The following is a 19,334-nucleotide window of genomic DNA, read 5'->3' as shown; positions in this document are numbered from 1 at the left end:
CCCCTAAGGGGCAAAGTCATCCTCAGTTGAGAACCACTGTTTTAAGTCCCCAAATACACCTGTCTGTGCAGCCTCTCCTGCTTCTTATCATTCCTCACCCAACAAAAGCCAAACTCACCAACCCATGCATTAATTTTCTTTCAAATCTATAAATTTACTTCAAAGAACAGTTGTAAAAATTAAAAGAAACCATAAGCAGAATGGGTGACCTGCCTCCTCCCTTTCTGTTAAGGAATTTGTAGCTTCCAAGCCTGATACTTGTCCCTTCCAGGTATCTTATATTCCAATATTTTATATTCCACCTATTTTGAACATGGGATTACATTCAAAATAATATAACTAAAGATTGTGATTCTTCCATAAGAGGAATGCAAGACTTAATTTTTAGGAAGAACATGAGAACTGAATAAATACTTACCACTTTAAAGGAAATGCTTTTTACACTTCAATGAATTCCTGCCAGGAGCCATGGTCTTAAAAACACAGCACCTTCAACAATGATGTCTAACAATAAGAGCCCACAGTACTTACAGCCTCCCACCCAAGTTTCTATGGTGATACTTGAACTCAAAATGGTTTGAATTCAAACTACCTACTAATCTAAAGAAAATCTCTTTCCTCAATCTTTTAAGCATTTTTTATAATTTGTTGGGGGAGGGAAAAGATATTAATATTTTATACTTTTTAATAATAATTTTTTTCTAAACTAAGAAATTAAAAATTTTGACATGAGACCTTCTCTAATCCTAATGGACTGGGGATAAAAGTTATAGATCAATTTTCTAAGACTCTTTTACTTTTTTACAATCAAGAAATACTAGACATTGTTCAAGTAGAGGTGGAGTTGAAGCATGCCACGTAGCTGAAAGATCATCAGCAAAATATTAATCACAGCTAAAATCTGACATATATTCTCTCATGTTCCTTAGGTATAATACATTCCAGCGATTAAAAATACATTCCATTTCCTCTAAGTGCACATTCAATCTGTCAAACTGGATGACAACACTATAAAGCTGCTGAAATTCTGAAACCCAACCTGCTAAACATCCTGAACAGCCCTTCTCCAAAGAAAAGCTAAACGTATGTATCATTTTCAGATGTGGAAATGTCTTAAAATTACGTAAGAAAGATTTCAAAATAACCTTCTAATAAACTGCTTAATATGAATAGTATTTCAAATTCTCAATCTAATTTTAAATTTCCATACTTGCTGTAAATGGTACTCAAATAAAAATTTTCCTTGTGCTCCTAAGAATGCTCACGAGTTTAGGATCCCTCCAGCAGACGTAGGCATAAACTCTTGAAAACCGTGGGTTGTATCTTTAAAAGGTGTCAAAGGAAAAGCAGATGAAATGCTGTAATCTCCACCCACTGTCACTTAAGACATACAGCCCACGCACTCCGCACACCAGCCAGCATCCTGCATCCACCCTTTCTTTCAAGCCCACTGCATTAGACCATGGAAACTCAGGATGTGTGGCCACAGCGGCCCCTGCTCTGGCTCCAGCTGGCCCACCACGTGGCGTGGCCGTGACCTTAGTCACACTTCCCCCTGACATCCTGTGAGTGGGCTCAAGCTGGAGCCAGACCTTCCCACCATGCTGCCAGCCCTGCTCCTGGAAATGACAAACCCCCACTCCCTAAAACATTCCATTCTCCTCTAACACCAACAGAGCTTCCTGCTCCCCACCCCTCCTGAACAACAGGTCTTTGAATATCATTCACCACCCTGGTAACACCTTTAACCATTTAGCTATTAAGGGAGGTATTTACAACTTCATTTTGGATTTTCATAGAAGCTTTTTCTCTGATTTTAACTAAACTATTTTAACTATTACCACCATAATCATTTCTTCAGGAATTATAAGCACGTACAACATTCAGAGTCTAAAACTGGGCACTGAAAAATTTGCACAACAAAGCTCTCTTCACTAAAGAAGTACTTCTTCATTTAGTAGAGAGGGTGCCTGTTGGATTCAGATTTACACAAGCATTATCTTCATGGTCCTTTTTTAGTTGGACTAAAAGGATTTCAGAAATCTTTGACTTGTATGTATAACTCTTGTCTTTGAAGAACTTTCATTTTAATCAATAGGTTAATGAGAAAAATACTCCCCCTTTAGTTTTAGTTGTGGAATCAAGAAAGAAGTAATTCTTTGTTTCATCAGATGATGGAAATAATGCTATTGATTGGCAGTATTAATCCCACCTTCCTCTGAAAATCCTAAAACGTGCATGTGGGTCCTAAGGATGGTTTTTCAAGCAAAGATGTAAAGCTGGGTAGAGTAACACTATGGGGGCATCCGTTGTTTAGACTCATACCTACTATTCTACATATTCAAAAACATATAGAGGATCCAGTTCTGCATAAGATGGAGTGAGCACACTCCACCCTGTCTTTCCCAGCGAACACAACTATAAAACCTGGAAAGACTGCCCAGAGCAGCTATTTGAGGACTCTGAAAAGTAAACAGTAGCAAACAGATTAGGAAAGACCAGAATTTGAAACACCATCAAACTGCCAGTGAGTTTACCATTACTTTTTCCTCCAATATGCCCCAAGCTTGAACTTAACACACTACCAGCAGGCACTGGGTGCTGACAGAGAGAGCCAGGAGATGCCCTGTAGCTCTGGCTCAGGGAGCAGGAAACAGAACTCCTGATACTCAAAGAGAAGGAGAAATTCTCCATTTTTTTCCTTCTCCCGGTTCTCTCACGCCACAGCCCCCAAATGGTGATGGCAGCCTGTGGCAACAGAAGCCTACAGAACCAGAACTCTGAGGGAGGAGAACCTTCTTCTGGATTCAGCAGAGCCGCGGTTCCAAGAAAAGAGGGCCAAACTCCACCATTTTCAGTCTCTCTGTCCTCCAGTCGCTTGGCCCCAGGGACGTGGGCACAGTTGTGGAAGGACACAGCAGAGCAAAGTAATGAAATCTCAAGCTGTCTGGCTAAATGACCAAAAAAACAGAAGCCTCACGGAATTGGAAATTACTGGAGAGATCATGGAGAGAGAGAAGTTCAGGAAAGAGACCCCATAAATTGTTTATGAACTCCTGGCCTCACCCGCAAGCTCTGCATGTGTGGATCTCATCCTGAACAGCCTACCGAAGACTTTGAGAACTAAACTGCCTATGTCCCAGACTGATCACTGGGGGGCGCACACACCAGAAACATCCAAATAGTGCTGTCAAGACTTGGAGAACTGAACTGACATTGAAACCACAGCTCACAGAAGGTGGGTTAGAACTTGCTCTCTGAACCTAACCAAGTCAAGTGCCTGCTAAAACAAAAATATCAATGTTCTCCATGGGATTTAAACAAGATCCAGAGTCTCATAACATAATACTCAAAATGTCCTGGATAAAATTCAAAATTATTCAGCATGAGAAAAGACAATCAACAGATGCCAATGCGAAGACGACACAGATGTTTGAACTATCTGACAAAGACTTTAAAGCAGCTATTATAGAAATGCCCCCAGCAACCAATCATGAGCAATCTCAAAACCTAGGGAACAACAGAGAGTCTGAGCAAAGATACAAAAGCTATAAAGAAGAACTGCTGAAAATTTTAGCACTGAAAAATAAAATAACTGAAATAAAAACTCACTGAATGGGCTCAACACAGCATGGAGATAAGAATCAGTGCATTTGAAGATAAATCCATAGAAATAAGCCAATCTGAACAACAAAGAGAAAAACCAGTTAAAAATAAAACAGAGCCCCATGGATTTGGGAGACAATAACAGAAGGTCTGCCCTTTGTGTCATGGAAGTCCCAGAAAGAGAGGAGAAAGAGTATAGTGCAGGAAAAAATCTAACAAAATAATAGGTGAAAATTTCCTAAATTTCTCAAGAGACATAAATCTACACATTCAAAGAGCAGAGTGAACCTCATCTAGGATAAACACAAAGAAAAATGTGCTGAAAACTAGAGACAAAGAAAACAATCTTGAAAGCAGTGAGAGAAAAATGACACTACCTATAAAGCACAAAAACTCAAAACGGCTACGGACTTCTCATTAGATACCATGGAGGAGAGAAGGAAGTGGCACAACATTTTTAAAGCACTTAAGGAAAAGAACTGTCAACACAGAATTCTATATCCAGTGAAGATATCCTTCAGGAGCGAAGGTCAAATACAGATATCCTCAGATGAAGGAAAAGTAAGATCATTCATTGGCAGCTGACTTCCTCAAGATAATAGCTAAAGAAAGCTCTTTAGACAAAAGGGAAATGATACCACAAGGAAACTAGGAATATCAGGAATGAAGAAAGAGTAACAGAAATGGTAAGCATCTGGGTAAACATAAAACACTATACTTCTGCTCTAGAGCTCTTGTTGAAGGCAAAAATTATATCATTGTCTACGGGGTTTTCAATGTATGCACATGTAACATATAAGATAAATGTAACAAAGAAGGGAAGACAAAGGGACCTATATGGTGGTAAGGTTTCTACAGTCCAATTAAAGTGGTAAAACATTGATTCTAAATTGACTGTGAAATACGTATATTGTAACCTCCTAGAGCAGGCACTAAAAAAAAAAAAAAAAAAAAAGACCAGCACATATTCCTTTCCTGTGATTCTAGAAAAACAAAACAAAACAAAAAGATACAAAGAGATATATAAGAGATCAACTAAAATAAGACACTAAGAAATATTCAAATAACTCAAAAGAAGGCAGAATATGGGAAACAGGAATGAAAATAGAGGGAATAAACAAAAAACAATAATAAAATGACAGGCATAAATTCAAGCATATCAATTATTATGTTAAACGGTCTAAACATATGAATTAAAAGACAGAGACTGTGAGAATGAATTAAAAAATATGAACCAGGGCCAGCCCCGTGGCTTAGTGGTTAAGCGCGCGTGCTCTGCTGCTGACGGCCCGGGTTCGGATCCTGGGCGCGCACTGACGTACCGCTTCTCCGGCCATGCTGAGGCCGCATCCCACATACAGCAACTAGAAGGATGTGCAGCTATGACATACAACTATCTAGTGGGGCTTTGGGGGGAAAAATAAATAAATAAATAAAATTATTAAAAAAATATATATGAACCAACTATATGCTAACAAAAACTCACCTGAAATATAATAATATCAGTAGGTAGGTTAAAAGTAAAAGGATGGAAAAAGGTATACCATGCAAACACTGTCCAGAAGAAAGCTGGAGTGGCTATATTTATATCAGACAAAGCAGACTTCAAAACAAAGACAGTTGCCAAGGACAAAGAATGACATTACATAAAGATAAAAGGGTCAATTTGCCAAGAAGACATGACAATCCTAAATGTATTTGTACTCAACAACAGACCTTCAAGATACATGTAACAAAAACTGACAGAACTCAAGGGAGAAACAAGTAAATCTTTCTAAAGTAAAAGTTGGAAGCTTCAACATTCCTCTCTCAGTAATATATAAAAATAGCAGACAGAAAATACCACCAACCAAGTGAATCTCATATTTACAAAACATTCTAACCAACGAAAGCAGAATGTGCATTCTTTTAAAGCACACATAAAACATTCACCAAGGGCCGGCCCCGTGGCTTAGCGGTTAAGTGCGTGCGCTCCACTGCTGGCAGCCCGGGTTCGGATCCCGGGCGCGCACTGACGCACCGCTTCTCCGGCCATGCTGAGGCCGCGTCCCACATACAGCAACTAGAAGGATGTGCAGCTATGACATACAACTATCTACTGGGGCTTTGGGGAAAAAAATAAATAAATAAATAAAAACATTCACCAAGACAGACCATACCCTGAAGTATAAAACTTGAACAAATTTAGAAGAATTGAAATAACATAAAGTATGTCTTCTGATCACAATGTTTAAACTAGAAATCAACGACAAAAGGAAAATTTTCAAATACTTGGAAATTATACAACATACTTCTAAATTACGTATGGGTCAAAGATTAAGTCTCAAGTGAAAAAAAACTTCAAATTGCACAAAATAAAAATACAACATATCAAAATGTGTGTGATGCAGTTAAAATGGTGCTTATAGGGAAATTTGTAATGTTAAATATTTATATTAGAAAAAAGAAAAGGTCTTTAATCAATAATCTAAGCTTCTACCTGCAGAAACTAGAAAATGAAGAGCAAAATACACCCAAATCAAGACGGAAGGAACTAACAAAGATAAGAGCAGAAATAAATGAAATTGAAAGCAAGAAGAAAAAAAAAAAAATCAATGAAAACAAAAGCTAGTTTTTTGAAAATACCAGCAAAATTGTTAAGCCTCTAGCGAGACTGACAAAGGGAAAAAAAAGAGAAACAGAGAAAACACAACCTACTAATAACAGGAATGAAAGAGGAGATGTCACTTACAGATCCTTCTGACATTAAAAGGATAATAAGGGAATATTATGAACTCCACACACATAAATTTGACAACTAATATTGCTAATATTTTCTGATGAATTTTTAAAATCTATGTTCACGAAGGATCTTGGGTCTGTAGTTGTTGTTTGGTTTTGTTTGTTTGTTTTTTTTACCATCTTGGGTATCAAGAGTAATGCTGGCCTCATAAAATAAGTTGGAAGTTTTCCCTCTTCTTCTGAAAGAGACTGTCTAAAATTGGTGTTATTTTTTCCTTAAATGTTTGTTAAAATTACCAGCAAAACTGGCTGGGTCTGGAGATTTCTTTTTCAGTAGGTTTTTAACTACGAATCCAGTTTTATTAATGATTATAGGACTACTTAGGTTATCGATTTCATCTCAGGTGAGTTTTGGTAGGTCGTAGTTTTTTCAGAAATTGGTCTGAGAAGTTCTTGTTGAATTTTCAAGTTTGATCCCCCCTCGATTAGAGAAGAGACCATTTGATCCAGGATTCTCCAGACTGTCAGTTTCTTCTTGGCAGTAATCAGATAGTGGGGGTGGGGGAGAGGTAGTTACAGGGGGTCAGGGGGGCGTGTTGATAGAGTAAATTTCAGGCTCCTAGCTTCTGAGATTGGCCTGTCACACACCACTGTAGTTACTGCAGTCATCCAAATCCCTATTACCTGGTCAGGGCAGAGGATTTGAAATGTTGTTCTATGAAGTAGTTGGGAATTGTGGGGCCGGAGGGTGGGAGGTAGGTGTAGAGGGTGGGATCAGGTCTAAGTGCAAAGCTGTTTAGGGAAGACCACGGGGTCCCCACCCCGTCTCCCACCAGAGCAACTGCCCTCTGAACCACCCTCTGAGATTCCTCCATCTTACATGCGACAAATACCCAGACACAAGTTAAATGCTGACATGGCTTCTGCCCACACATAACGAGCAGTCTTTTTAATTCTTTTATTATTTTGAAGAGAATTCAGCTGCTACAGAAAAAATTTCGGAAAACACTGCCCTCAGATGTCCCAAAGGAGGTGACTCGAATTCTGGCATGGGCTCCTTGGGAAAGCATTGGGCCAGCCATTTCCAGCCCAAGGCAGGGCACTTCAATGGAGTCAGCCTGGGTTTGGAAACAAAGTCGTGGCATCCAACTGACTGGCTGCAATTCTTCCTCCATTTAGTCACACACAAACTGAGACTCATAAAGCTGAAAAAGCTGAAAGCAACCTCATGAATCTCCGTGCCCATGCCCTTACTTCACAGATGAGGAGACTGTGGTCTAGATTTGGGAAGTGACTGGCCCAAGGTCGCATACCTTGTTGAGGCAATAATGGGATTGGAGCCCAAGTTCCAGGGTCCCTGCACAGTGCTCTTTACACTACACATAAAAATAAGTATGGATTGGACAGCTACTATATATGTGAGGCAATGTGATGACAGTTCTGTCATCATGGAATTCAAACTCCAGTGGGGAATATAGACATTAAACAATTACACAGAGAACTATAATGGAAATGAGTGTCAAGTTACTAAGGAGAAATGCAAGGAGTATAAACACATTGCCTTAAAAAATCTTCCCAAGACACAACCCAGCACCACAGTCATAGTGATCCCTGTGGAAAAGTTTCACCTTGGAAAATTGGGGAATTATCATGTGATCTTTCGGTGATCAAGTGAAATTTCATGTTGTTTAAGTCTGCAACCTAGAGAGTGCTTTTGTCCTACATCTGCAGCACCATTTTAGACAGGTACATGGAGGAGAATGTCATATTAGTATACTAAGGAGCTAGACAAAAAGACGGACGTTGAAAGAAGTAATGATCCTAGCCATGGGCCCTTTCTTGGACCAAGATAAAGGAGCCATTGTGAGGTGACCAAAGCCAAGCGTAACCCAGATGCGGCAGGAGAGGTGGCCCTGGAGCCACGAAAGCCCTGAAACAGGCTCCAGCAACCAGCATGACACATTCCAGAGAGCAGGAGCTTTCTGCTGAGTAAACCAGGTAGTTCTGCAGAGCCAAGAATGAATGAAGCTAGGATTCTCTGTTCCAGCACCTCGATAGTGAAGAAAGGACATGACGACACATGGGCAGACAAAGCTTACAGTTTTATCTCAGAATCTGAAAATATAACACTGTCAAAGGGAAACTTCTATGAAACTTTGACAACTTATTCTTTTGGGAGTTGTTTCCCCCACAACTGGCACTCTCATAATGGAAGCATTTCAAGTGTCTCTGATTTTCCCCTATAGTTTCAAGGGATAAACACAATCATGGAATCTGACACTTGAGGTGAAAGTGGCCATGATTTAGCCTTTGCAGATGGCAAATTACCACATGGGAGAGTTTAATAAAACTAGCCCATAAACTGATTATTCTATTTTAATAAGAGGTCAGGGTCTCTTAACCATAAGAATCAACAGAAGAACAAAAAATACGTATGCAATTCTATATGAAGCATAGAGACTTCTAGAAGAAACAACAAAGTCAAGTCACCTACAAGGTGGCTGAGATAACTACTAAAAGAGATGTTCCCAGAAGCTTCTAAAGCACATTGCAAAGTGGGGTAAACTGAGCAAATAGTTTGGGACAGAAAAGTAGGAGTAACTGTCAGTGATTGTCACCACTGTGGGTAGGGTTCAGGCCACACCAATACCAAACAGGTGTCTGACCACCTGCCTGGGCTCTCTGCTTGTCATTTCAAAACCTCTGAAGGTGCTTATTTTGATTAAATTTACATAAATTAAGATTTTAAAAAAAATTTTAATGTCTTTAGCTTACAACTCACATTTATACCAGCCAACTCTGATGGGGCAGAAATAATTTATCATCATTACAACAGGCTGTAAGAGTCTAAAGCAGCAGCTACCACAAAGGCTTAATGGACTCTCTCTCCTTGAAAATTATTAATAATAGAATGGTTTAGTTCACATTTCCCCCAGACCCTCAGGAGCTGGCTAAGTAACCTCAGAAGTACCCTGTTAGTTCAGTAATTCTGTGAATCAATGGAAAAATGACAACCATTAATCTTGGGCTCTATGTTTCAATGCCTTGGTAGTTAAGAAAGGACAAGATGAAATACGTACAGAAAAAGCTTCCAGTTTTATCTCAGGACTTGATAAAAATAACACTTATTTTTACATACATTCACTGCTGTATCCAGAGCTCCTAGTACAGAATCTGGCATATAGTGGGACTTCAAAAAATGATTTTTGAATAAATACACAATGTCATTATTAGACAAATTTCTGCAAAACTAAAAAGATATGCCTTGAAAAATCAGTATTTTGTTATTCATACTGATACACAAGTAAGAAAGGAAATATCAAACCAAACATCCATTTCGTTATTTTTTTTTCTTTGTATGGTATCGTGAAATCAGAAAAGTGAGGATAATGCAGATCCTCTATTGTTTACTAGTTATGTGATCTTGGGCAAATGACTTGAATGCCTCTCTCAAGTATCTTATGGCCTCATAACTAAAATAGGGCTAATAACCTCTTCCTCACAGTGTCACAGTAAGGATTAAATGTGGCCACGAGAGAGTATGAGAAAACCTCCCATATTCTCCTTTGACCTCAAACATGGATCCTGTGTAGATGTTTGTATATATCATCCATGTCACTTTCTGAGTTTCCTTCCAAAGAAACAAGTCCTTCACTCATCATGGCAAGAATTCTCTGCCCTGGCTGCAGATCGGAACCCAAAGGGAGCTTTCTAGCCAGGCGACCTGCTCACTGTTACTCTCCAGAGCTGCCTGGTGGGGTCCTCTACCTGGCCCTAAGCCCCCAGGTCCTGTGTCCTCCAGGAGCCCAGGTACTTGGGAACAGAGGGGCACCAAAAAGCAAGCAGTCAGGACACAGAGAGCATGATGCTTCAGAGGTGGGTAAAAGGCAGGCACAGCACAGGGAGCATAGGGGAAGGATGGAGGGCCCCAATTAGGAGCACATGACCTCTTCCTCAGAGAAGCGTCCTTAATTTAACCAGTAAATAACAGGCCATTTGGAAACGGGCTTCTACAAGCTGTGATTTGACAGAAACTTTGAGTGAACGTATACCTAAGCTTTCCAAAAAGCAGATCTGAAATTGGCTGGTTAATTTGGCCTAAACCATAACATATGGATAGATCTAAATGCTGCTAAAAGCTTCCATTTTAAAAGCAACATATGTAAGTTTTCAATGTAAGTTGAACGTTTTTTAAAAACCCATAAGTGATGTAATCAGAAGGTCAATACTCACCAAGCTGACCAAAAGTATTTCTCTTCAAGAGGGCACCAATCAAGTAGAAGCTATTCTCGTCTTTACCTCCTAGATAAGCCATATGCCACTTTAGTTCTTTGTATAACTTCAAGGATGTTGCAACCTTTTGGGACTCAGTTTCTCCATCTGTTTTAAAAAAGCAGGGAGGAATGGATCTAGCTAACTCTAAAACACTATGCTTCTCTTTTGAAAATAGCAATCATTGTTACTTCCTTCTAGGCCAGGTATTTTATTACCAAATATGCATATCTTTTAATATGTGGTTCCTGAGACGAGTAAGAGGGATCAAGATTAAAAAATAACATAATGAGTTAATGCAGGCTTAAAGGAAAATTTCCTAGATACCTTGTTCACCCCAAAACAGGAAAAACCACATTCCCTCCCACTTTTCTTTTAATCTAATTTCCATAACTCCATCTCCCAGATGCCATAAACCTCTCTCATATTAGCCAAGGCCCATCTTAAGATAGATTAAATCTATTTATAGGCTGGGAACTCTCTTGCTAAGTATGCGGTTGTTATAATCACTTAAGATGAGCACAGTATTGAATCAATAGCTTACCTGGGGCCCAGTGCTGCACGCTAATCTCAACACCCTTGCTTAGCCGATAGCTAGGAGTGCAAGATGTAGACAAAGAAAATTCAAGGCTTAAAAGAGTGCTCTGATTTACTATTGATGATAGGAGAATCACATATATTTCTGTGATACATAAAATTATAATCAAGTTAACATACCAGCAAAGGCCTCGTTTTGTGACATTCTCAAATAATAATGGAGGAAAAGTCATGAAAACAAAGTGTAGCCAAGACCAGCCTATTTTAAAAGCATAAGATATTTAGAGTACATGGAGAAAAATAAATTTTTCATAAATTCCAATACAGAGAAAACCTTAGTGTTCACTAAACACTGCACAGACTCTTTCATAGGCCTTAAATCTGATAATAGTACATGCTCTGGGAAGCCAATGTAGCTATAGAATATTCAACATTTATTAAGCACTAAGAGCTGTACAGAGTACATAAACAGAGAGATCACTCTCAGAACGTAAGGATTCAAAAGCACATAACAATGACCAACCTAGGGAACAGTTTAACAGTTCCATTCATCACAACAGCCTTGTTCTATAACCACTTGAAGTGTTCTTGGTTTGCAATGATCAAAGTCCATTTTTAAAAACTGGAGAACTATTACTGTAGCCAGAGGTTAACGAAGCACCAATGTTGAGAGCCAATAAAAGAAAATTAATTAGGAATAAGTGGATTTGTACAAACTAAGGTACAAAGTGTCTGCAAAGTGAAATTTCATCTCTCAGTACTTAAGGGGAGCATGAACCCCTCTTCTCGCTCCTACTCATTTCTTTGGGCCTTAATGCTATGCATAAAATGCCCAACTTCTGCAATTTTGAAGGGGTTCTCCTAAAAAGCACAAAGAAATTTTTAATTACAAACAACTGCAAGAAAAAGAATCAACAAATTTTTTCCACTTACTATAAAAGAAATATGCAAAAGGAGCCAAAATGTTATTAAAAATGCTTAATGATAAACTCAAGTTGTCAAAATAAAAGAGGTTCATGAAAAATAATCACAACCCTGCTAAACAGTACTGTAAAAATTATCTCTTAATGTAAAAATTATTTCTTAAGGTTCAAGTCTCAAACGAACATATAGATATAAAAATTTCTACAAGTCAATAGCTTAACAGGTAAATTCTTTATTTCTCGCATTTCACTCAGAATGTGTTCACATAGCTCTTAAGAAGTTCAATTCGTAAGATGCAATAAGATCTAGTACATTGTGTAAATGGATTCATTTAAAAAGCCTCCTTTCATTCATAGGCCTGAAAAATGCTTGCTTCCTGTGTTCCAGAGGAGACCATATTTATAATTAGTAGTTTGTATAAGACTTACTTTGTGTGCTTCCCATGTGATTAGACACTGGCAGGGCCACCTCCAGTGTGGGTAGCAATTGAGCAGCAGCAAAATGCTCACTTGCTCAAATGCTCACAAGCCTAAAATGAGAAGTCCTCGACCTTCAGTTATTAGTTTTCCAAGGCTTTCGTTAAGTTTCCTGCATTATACACGAAAGGAATAATAGCTAGCAGCCACAAATACATGAATAAATACTACATGCTAATTTATTTCTGTCAGCAAAGAGGGCACCAGCTGAGAGAAAACTTCAAGTGTCTTCCTCCCTCTCCCCCTGCAGTGGCCCAGTTGGGTTGCCTGGGGTCCAGGAAATGAAAGGACGGAGTGGAGGAGGATTCCTAATAGCAGGTGAGAAACCTGAAAGACTGATTTTTCTACTTCCCTAGGTTGCCTTAAAGGCAAACAATTCTATTTCGCGTTTGTTTTAACTCTCAAATAATTTTGCCTGCGCACATAGGTAAAGACCGAAATTAAAATGTACTGAGAAAAAAAATGTAGAAGGCCCAGTCACACAATTCATGAAAAAGCAACACATTTGTATCTCTCAGTCAAGAGAAGCATTCTGGGAAAGGAGACATGCTGACTTCCCAAAGCCCCACAGCCTCTGTAGCTTGGCTACTTCATGGGCAGATCACAGCTCAAAAGACTGTTGGCATCTTGGAACCACAGCACATCCATCCTTCCCTCACGCCAACATCAACCTGATGATTGAGTTTTCCGAATAGGGTGTCTCTGTTGGCTGAGAGCTGTGTCGCTGTGTCGTTCCTCTTTGTTTGGAAAGCAGTTTCATTTCATATAGCATCACCACACTGGAGTTGATTTGGGAAAGGTGGGTGTGGAGCAACACTAAAGGAAAATGTTATATCCTCTGTGGAAATTCCAGGCCTTTCCACTGCTTTCAGGTAGACCAGAGTTCACTGTGGTTATCAGATTTAGGGGATACTTACACAGTGCACAAGGCAATATTCTGGGTAATGAAGCCATAAACCAATAAAATAAGCCTCCGACTCTGTCTCTCCAATTTGTTATTCTCATCATTCATATATAGCATCTTCTAAATTTAACCATGATTCTTCAAACCATTATATTAATTGGGGGCAAAAAATTGATGCTGTTTAAGGACCAAAATCATTTGTATTTTTAAAACTAACTTGTAATAGAAGTATTTGTCTCAATATACAAAGTAGCAAAAAGTTAGTTTAGAACTCTTAGAGACTATTAATTTAAAAAAACTAGATAAATATGTATGATGTTCAAACGTGACAAATATTTTGAGAGCATTTGAAAGCATTTAAGATATCAACTTTTAAAGAATAAAACATTTGATTTATTAGACAGTATAATTTTAGAAGATTTGTCTTTCATTTTAAAATTTCAGTTACTGTCATAATAAAAAATGTTGGCAAATGAGATTTACTTTTCGATTGCTGTGTAATTTCTCGTCCTTTTTTCTACCTGCCAGAGTGCATGAGACTGCTGTTCAAGTTAAGGCAAAATATGAAACTCCCCTATGGTTCAATTTCCTTTTAAGTAAAATGAGAAAATTGTCAAAGATTAGTTCCTGCCTCTCACTACTTTTCAAAACAAGGAAAACTTACAAAGCACTTTGCAAATATAAAAAAACATTTTAAAAGATTTGAGGGGGAAATGAAATGTATAAGCAGAACAAATATTTCTAGATCAAAATTCTTATAGCTACCTTTTAATTTTTTAAGTCTCCTACATTATCAAATGTATTTTACAACAACCACAATCCCTAGAGAAATATTTTAAATAAACACTCTTCAAACTGAGGAACTGTCTCAGATTGGAGACTAAAGGAGGCATGATGACTAAAAGCACTGTGGGATCCTGGATGAGATCCTGCAACAGAAAAAGAACATAAGTGGAAAAACTGGTGAAATCCCAATAAAGTCTGGAGTTGAGGTAGTAGTTTTGTACCAATGTTAATTTCCTGGTCTTGATAGGTGTACCACGGTTAATGAAAGATTGAGGAAGCTAGGTGATGAGTATATGAGAACTCTCTGGTAGTATTTTTGCAACTCTTCTGCAAATGTAAAATTAGCTTAAAATAAAAAATTTTTAAAAATCCTTGAGAAAGAAAATTCATTGTTATATATTTTATTAAAAATTTAAATCTTCTAAAATAGTATTTAATGCAATACATATGATTTGATTCCACTAGTAAAATGATTCCACTAGATGGCACCCTATTTTCTTCGGTGACCAGAGACACATCTTTTCACATATCTATCATCCATCACCTGATATAATTTTTCTTGAGCCTATTTTATAGCTCCAATATGTACCATCTCTTTGTATAATAGATTCTATGATTTGCCTCTCACTACATAAAACAGTATCTGCTTTATTTGCTTGAAATGTCTCCTTCTAAGATTCAAGCTTCATTATCATTCCAGAATTTTAAGATAATGTTTATGAATTCAGTCATTCACCACATTTATTGAGCCCTTACTTTGTGTCACATCATCTCTACAATCTGAGGCAACTCATTCTCTTTAGTGGTGACCAACATTAAAAACTTCCCATCCTCCTGAACACGTGAAAAACTGCATAAGATCCAGAGAGCAACTTTGAGCAAGGAGTGAACAAATGCTTTCTACTGTGTTTTCATGACTCCGATGCTCAAGATCTCATTGATCTTTACTCTTCAAATGAAGGGTTAGCTATTCATTAACTTCTAGATTCCTTTTTGTTTTTTTATGTCAAAGCTAAAAACCTAGGTTCCTTTTTAAGTTAAAACTAAGAGACTACTAGTTCCGGTACGGTTTGGCTTCTGCACTCCAATCTTATTTATCTGCAGCATTTCCTGGTCCATTCAATAACCCCCTTGTGAAACATTCCTGTCATCCATGCTCCTCGACTTGCCACTGCTCTCTGCTGAGAAGCTCTAATTAACCCAAGACACTGAGTTCCATTCCATTCTGAAGTTTCACTTTAGGAAAGATATTTAAAACATCGCTAATGTGAATTTTTTTTTAAAAGGATTAAACCCATTTTGGGGTGCTTATATGTCAAAATCAAAATAGAGTCGTGCTAACTTATTTCCAAAGTTCTAAACATAGATAAGATTGGAAAACATTCAGTCTCTGAATTTTAGAGAATAAGAACTTATAGTATCTCAGAATGAACTGGAATCAGTGATTCTACATAAGAGAGACATGCTATAATTTTTCATTTTAAAAAAGACAGAATCTATGTTTATGAAAAGGATGGTTGGTCAATTTTTATACTTTTACACCATGATTAGAAACGAAAACTAAGAAAATAAATAAACCGTTTGTGTTTCCAGTTCACAGACATCACCACCAACCTTTTTTTAGTCAATTGGTTGTTCTTGCTTACCACTGAACACCTATTGGCATTTCTTCAATGCAAAACCACAAGCAAGATCATCTGCCAAGAATTCCCCCCAGGAAGCAAGTGGAAAAGAAGCCATACTTGAAAGAACTCGACCTAACTTTCCCAAGATGAAGCCTTTAGATAAAGGAGAAACAGAACTTTGTGAGGGTGAACTGAACGACTTCCAAGTTTCCCAGGGGGAATCCTTACTTGTGACCAATTCAGCTGCCTTTTGTATTATAGCAACCTTTAAATAGCTCTCCTTCTACTTATATCCCTTCTAAATTCACTATTGTTACTCATTATGAGTTCACTGGTATTAGTCAGCACAAGTCAGTTAGTCACTATATTTTTTAAACCACCAACTCCCCCCACCACCTTTTCTACTTTTCCTTTCCCTTTGGTATTTTGCAACATTTAAGATGAGTAACATACACAAGAAACGCTGCTGGGCCTTTTCTGTTTGTTTGTGGTTTAAACAGTGACCATATCCCCATTAATAAAAGGACTACAACTCTTCATGGTCACATTCTTCTCGTGAAAAGGTGACAACATCTGTGTTTAAACCTTTGGATTAAAAATTTATTCCACTTATGTTGTTTGATCATCATTTCTCATAAACTTATTTAGAAATAGCTCACACAAATTCTTTATTCAAACAATAAATTGGTAAATGGATACCATTCTTTTTTTTTGACAAAAAGGCCCTAGTCTAGCATGATTTCTGTTAATCACAGGAGAGGACTGGAAAATAATCCAGGAAAGTATGAACTGTGCTGACCTTTTAAAATTATCTGTCAGTTAAGGCCTGACATAATTGTCCCAACTCATCTTTTCAACCTTATCTTCCAAGACTTTCCCAAATCTGCCATCAACGCGAGCTGGATTGAAGGAAAAAGCATCTCTGCTGTGAGTAATCCACAGGGACCTTGAAACCCTCTCCCCTTCCTCTCTCCATCTACACCCAACCACCTCAAAGATGTTCCTTCCCCAACCACTGCAGCTGCCAGCCACTGCCTGCTCCCCGGACTTATACTACACTTACCATCCTGATCCTTCCTGACCTATCACATACCTACATCTTCTCTTCCCAAGCAAACAGTACACTCCTTCTAGAGATTCTATCCTTAAGGTTCTCTGTTTTACCTATAGCACCTGGCATTTGGATGTACACACTAAATATTTACAAAACCAAATCTCCTCCATTTCTCCCCTATATAAAAGGCAGGACATCAATAGACGCAGAGCAAATTCTTGTCCTACCCAAGTTTGAGGTTTCTTTTCCATCATTCAAGCGGCTTGACAGAGCAGTGGTATACAGACAATTAAAACAAATAATGCAAGTAAGGATTCCCCAGTGAACCAATAATAAATAAAAATCAACATCTGCATCTCCCCATTTTCCTAATGAACATGACAAATGTGCCCTTTATAATACTCAAGTAATCTTCCACTTCATAGGAATCTTTAATTCCACATGGACACACAACCTTCATGAATTGCCATGGAATTGTCTAATCGGACTTGATAGAATGGCTGTACTGAATTGAGGGAGGGTTTTTGTTTATTATAAAATATTGTAAATAGAATGTTTCTCCTTGATTTCTTTAAAAAAGTTAAAGTGGAAGAAAGTGGTTGCCAACACACAAATGGCAAAAGCTAGAAGTCACTTTTTAGGTAGCCTTTCACTTCTGGATCTTAAAAAAGTCTTTACCAATCAATTGCTTTACTTTTTTCTCTCTTCTATGTGTGTGGGGAAGGGGAGGAGGGGAAGAGAACCAAGAGAAGGGCCAGAGGTGTTAAAGGAACAAACTTCATGTTACAGTGAACACAATCTTTCCAATATGCTCATCATATGCTATCATTCTCAACTACTTTCAAAACTGCACTTCTTAAATAATTTATAGAAATTCTGTGACTAGCCAGAAATTAGGTTTTGCAAAAAAGAAAAAAGTGTGATTTTGTAAAAATCTGACAAAATGATAGAAAACACAGCACTCTACACTTAAGATTTGTGCATTTCATTGTATGTAAATTTTACCTCAAAAGAAAAAAAATTGAGGGGCCTGCCTGGTGGGGCAAGCAGTTAAGTGTGCACGCTCTGCTGCGGCGGCCCCGGAGTTCACTGGTTCGGATCCCGGGCGCGCACTGACACAGTGCTCGTCAAGCTATGCTGTGGTGGCATCCTAAATAAAGTAGAGGAAGATGGGCACGGATGTTAGCTCAGGGCCAATCTTCCTTAGCAAAAAGAGGAGGATTGGTATCAGATGTTAGCTCAGGGCTGATCTTCCTCACAAAAAAAAAAAAGAAAAAAGAAAAATATTGAACTTATAATGCATAAGCATTTAGGGGGGATTGTTTTTTTTTATTTAATGCACCAGAAAATAAGATGGGTCAATGGGTGGCTGGACAAACAACTAGATGGCTAGATAGCTGATAAAGCAAGTATCTTAAAATGCTAGTAATCTAGGTGACAGGCATATGTGTGTTCACTATAAAATTCTTTCAACTTGGCTGTAGACTTGGAGATTTTCATTAAAAATGTTAGGGAACAAAATCAACAGTGTAAACTTATCTTTTTAAGCCATACACACACACACACACACACACACACACACACACACACACACACACACAAAACAACTTACTAAAAATCTTTTAAAATATTTTTTCTTGCCTCCAAATTGGCATCCACAAAGTAGAAAGTCCTTGGCTTCCATCTGCCTCCTCAAGCAGATCCCTTACTGTGGGGGACAGATTTGTCAGGGCCCTCACCTGACTCATGCCTGAGAATCAGCTGACGGCCCTGCTCCTTGGCAGGGCTTAAATGTGCACCTCCTCCCCAGCATTCTGTTGCGGGAGGCAGGACAGAACCAGCTGTCACTGCTGCAGAGCTGCACACCTGGTCCATAGCCCTCCCTGTGCACCCCAGTCTCAGACTCAGTCACTGAAGTGCCTGAGGGTCTGGGGTCTCCAGGGGGCCACATTCAAGCACATAAGCATTTCCCCGGATATCTTAGGTTTCTCGGTAAGCCACTGGGAATTTCCCCTTGCTTTTCTCCTCCTCTCCCCCACCCAGCAGCACCCTGCCTGGCTTTCCTAGGAGGAAATCAAAGAAGTCAAAAAAGGCAAGGCACCCCCGCAGTCCCCTGAGCCCAGGCAGAACGGGGACATTTTCAATGACAGAGTGGAGACCACACGCTCTACGCGCAGGTCCAGCAACCTGCAGGGAAAAGAACAAGAGGGGCTCCCACCCTCTGCTGCTCCTCACCCTTATCCAAGAATAATAAAAGGGACAGGGAGGGGAAACGGCTCATCGTCACAGCTCGTACCTGCCAAAGACAGGAAACTGCTAATAGTGCAGCATCTGGGAGGACAGGGACCCCAGCCCCTATCCAAATCAGGCCTCCCCATCTGCCTCATCATTTTGCTCATAGGAAGAATCAAAATTTAAAAAAAGTGAAA

General features: G+C 38.7%; 1 long non-coding RNA gene across 12 annotated transcripts in view; it reads right to left on the bottom strand.

Annotated features, from left to right (window-relative positions):
- LOC147911942 (uncharacterized) overlaps positions 1 to 19,334 on the bottom strand; it is a 96,763-nt gene that overhangs the window by 40,188 nt on the left and 37,241 nt on the right. For 10 of the 12 annotated variants that reach the window (XR_015550738.1, XR_015550739.1, XR_015550741.1 and 7 more), the window contains one exon: positions 10,561 to 10,707. The exons of the other annotated variants lie outside the window; for them this stretch is intronic. This is a non-coding gene — a long non-coding RNA (uncharacterized LOC147911942). The remainder of the gene's footprint in view (positions 1 to 10,560; positions 10,708 to 19,334) is intronic. 12 annotated transcript variants of the gene reach the window in all.

Source organism: Ceratotherium simum, chromosome X, assembly GCF_057802395.1.
Source record: "Ceratotherium simum simum isolate JZ-2026a chromosome X, ASM5780239v1, whole genome shotgun sequence".
Classification (NCBI taxonomy): Eukaryota; Metazoa; Chordata; class Mammalia; order Perissodactyla; family Rhinocerotidae; genus Ceratotherium; species Ceratotherium simum.
Note: the sequence above shows the minus strand (reverse complement) of the source record. Positions and strands in the feature narration are given on the sequence as shown.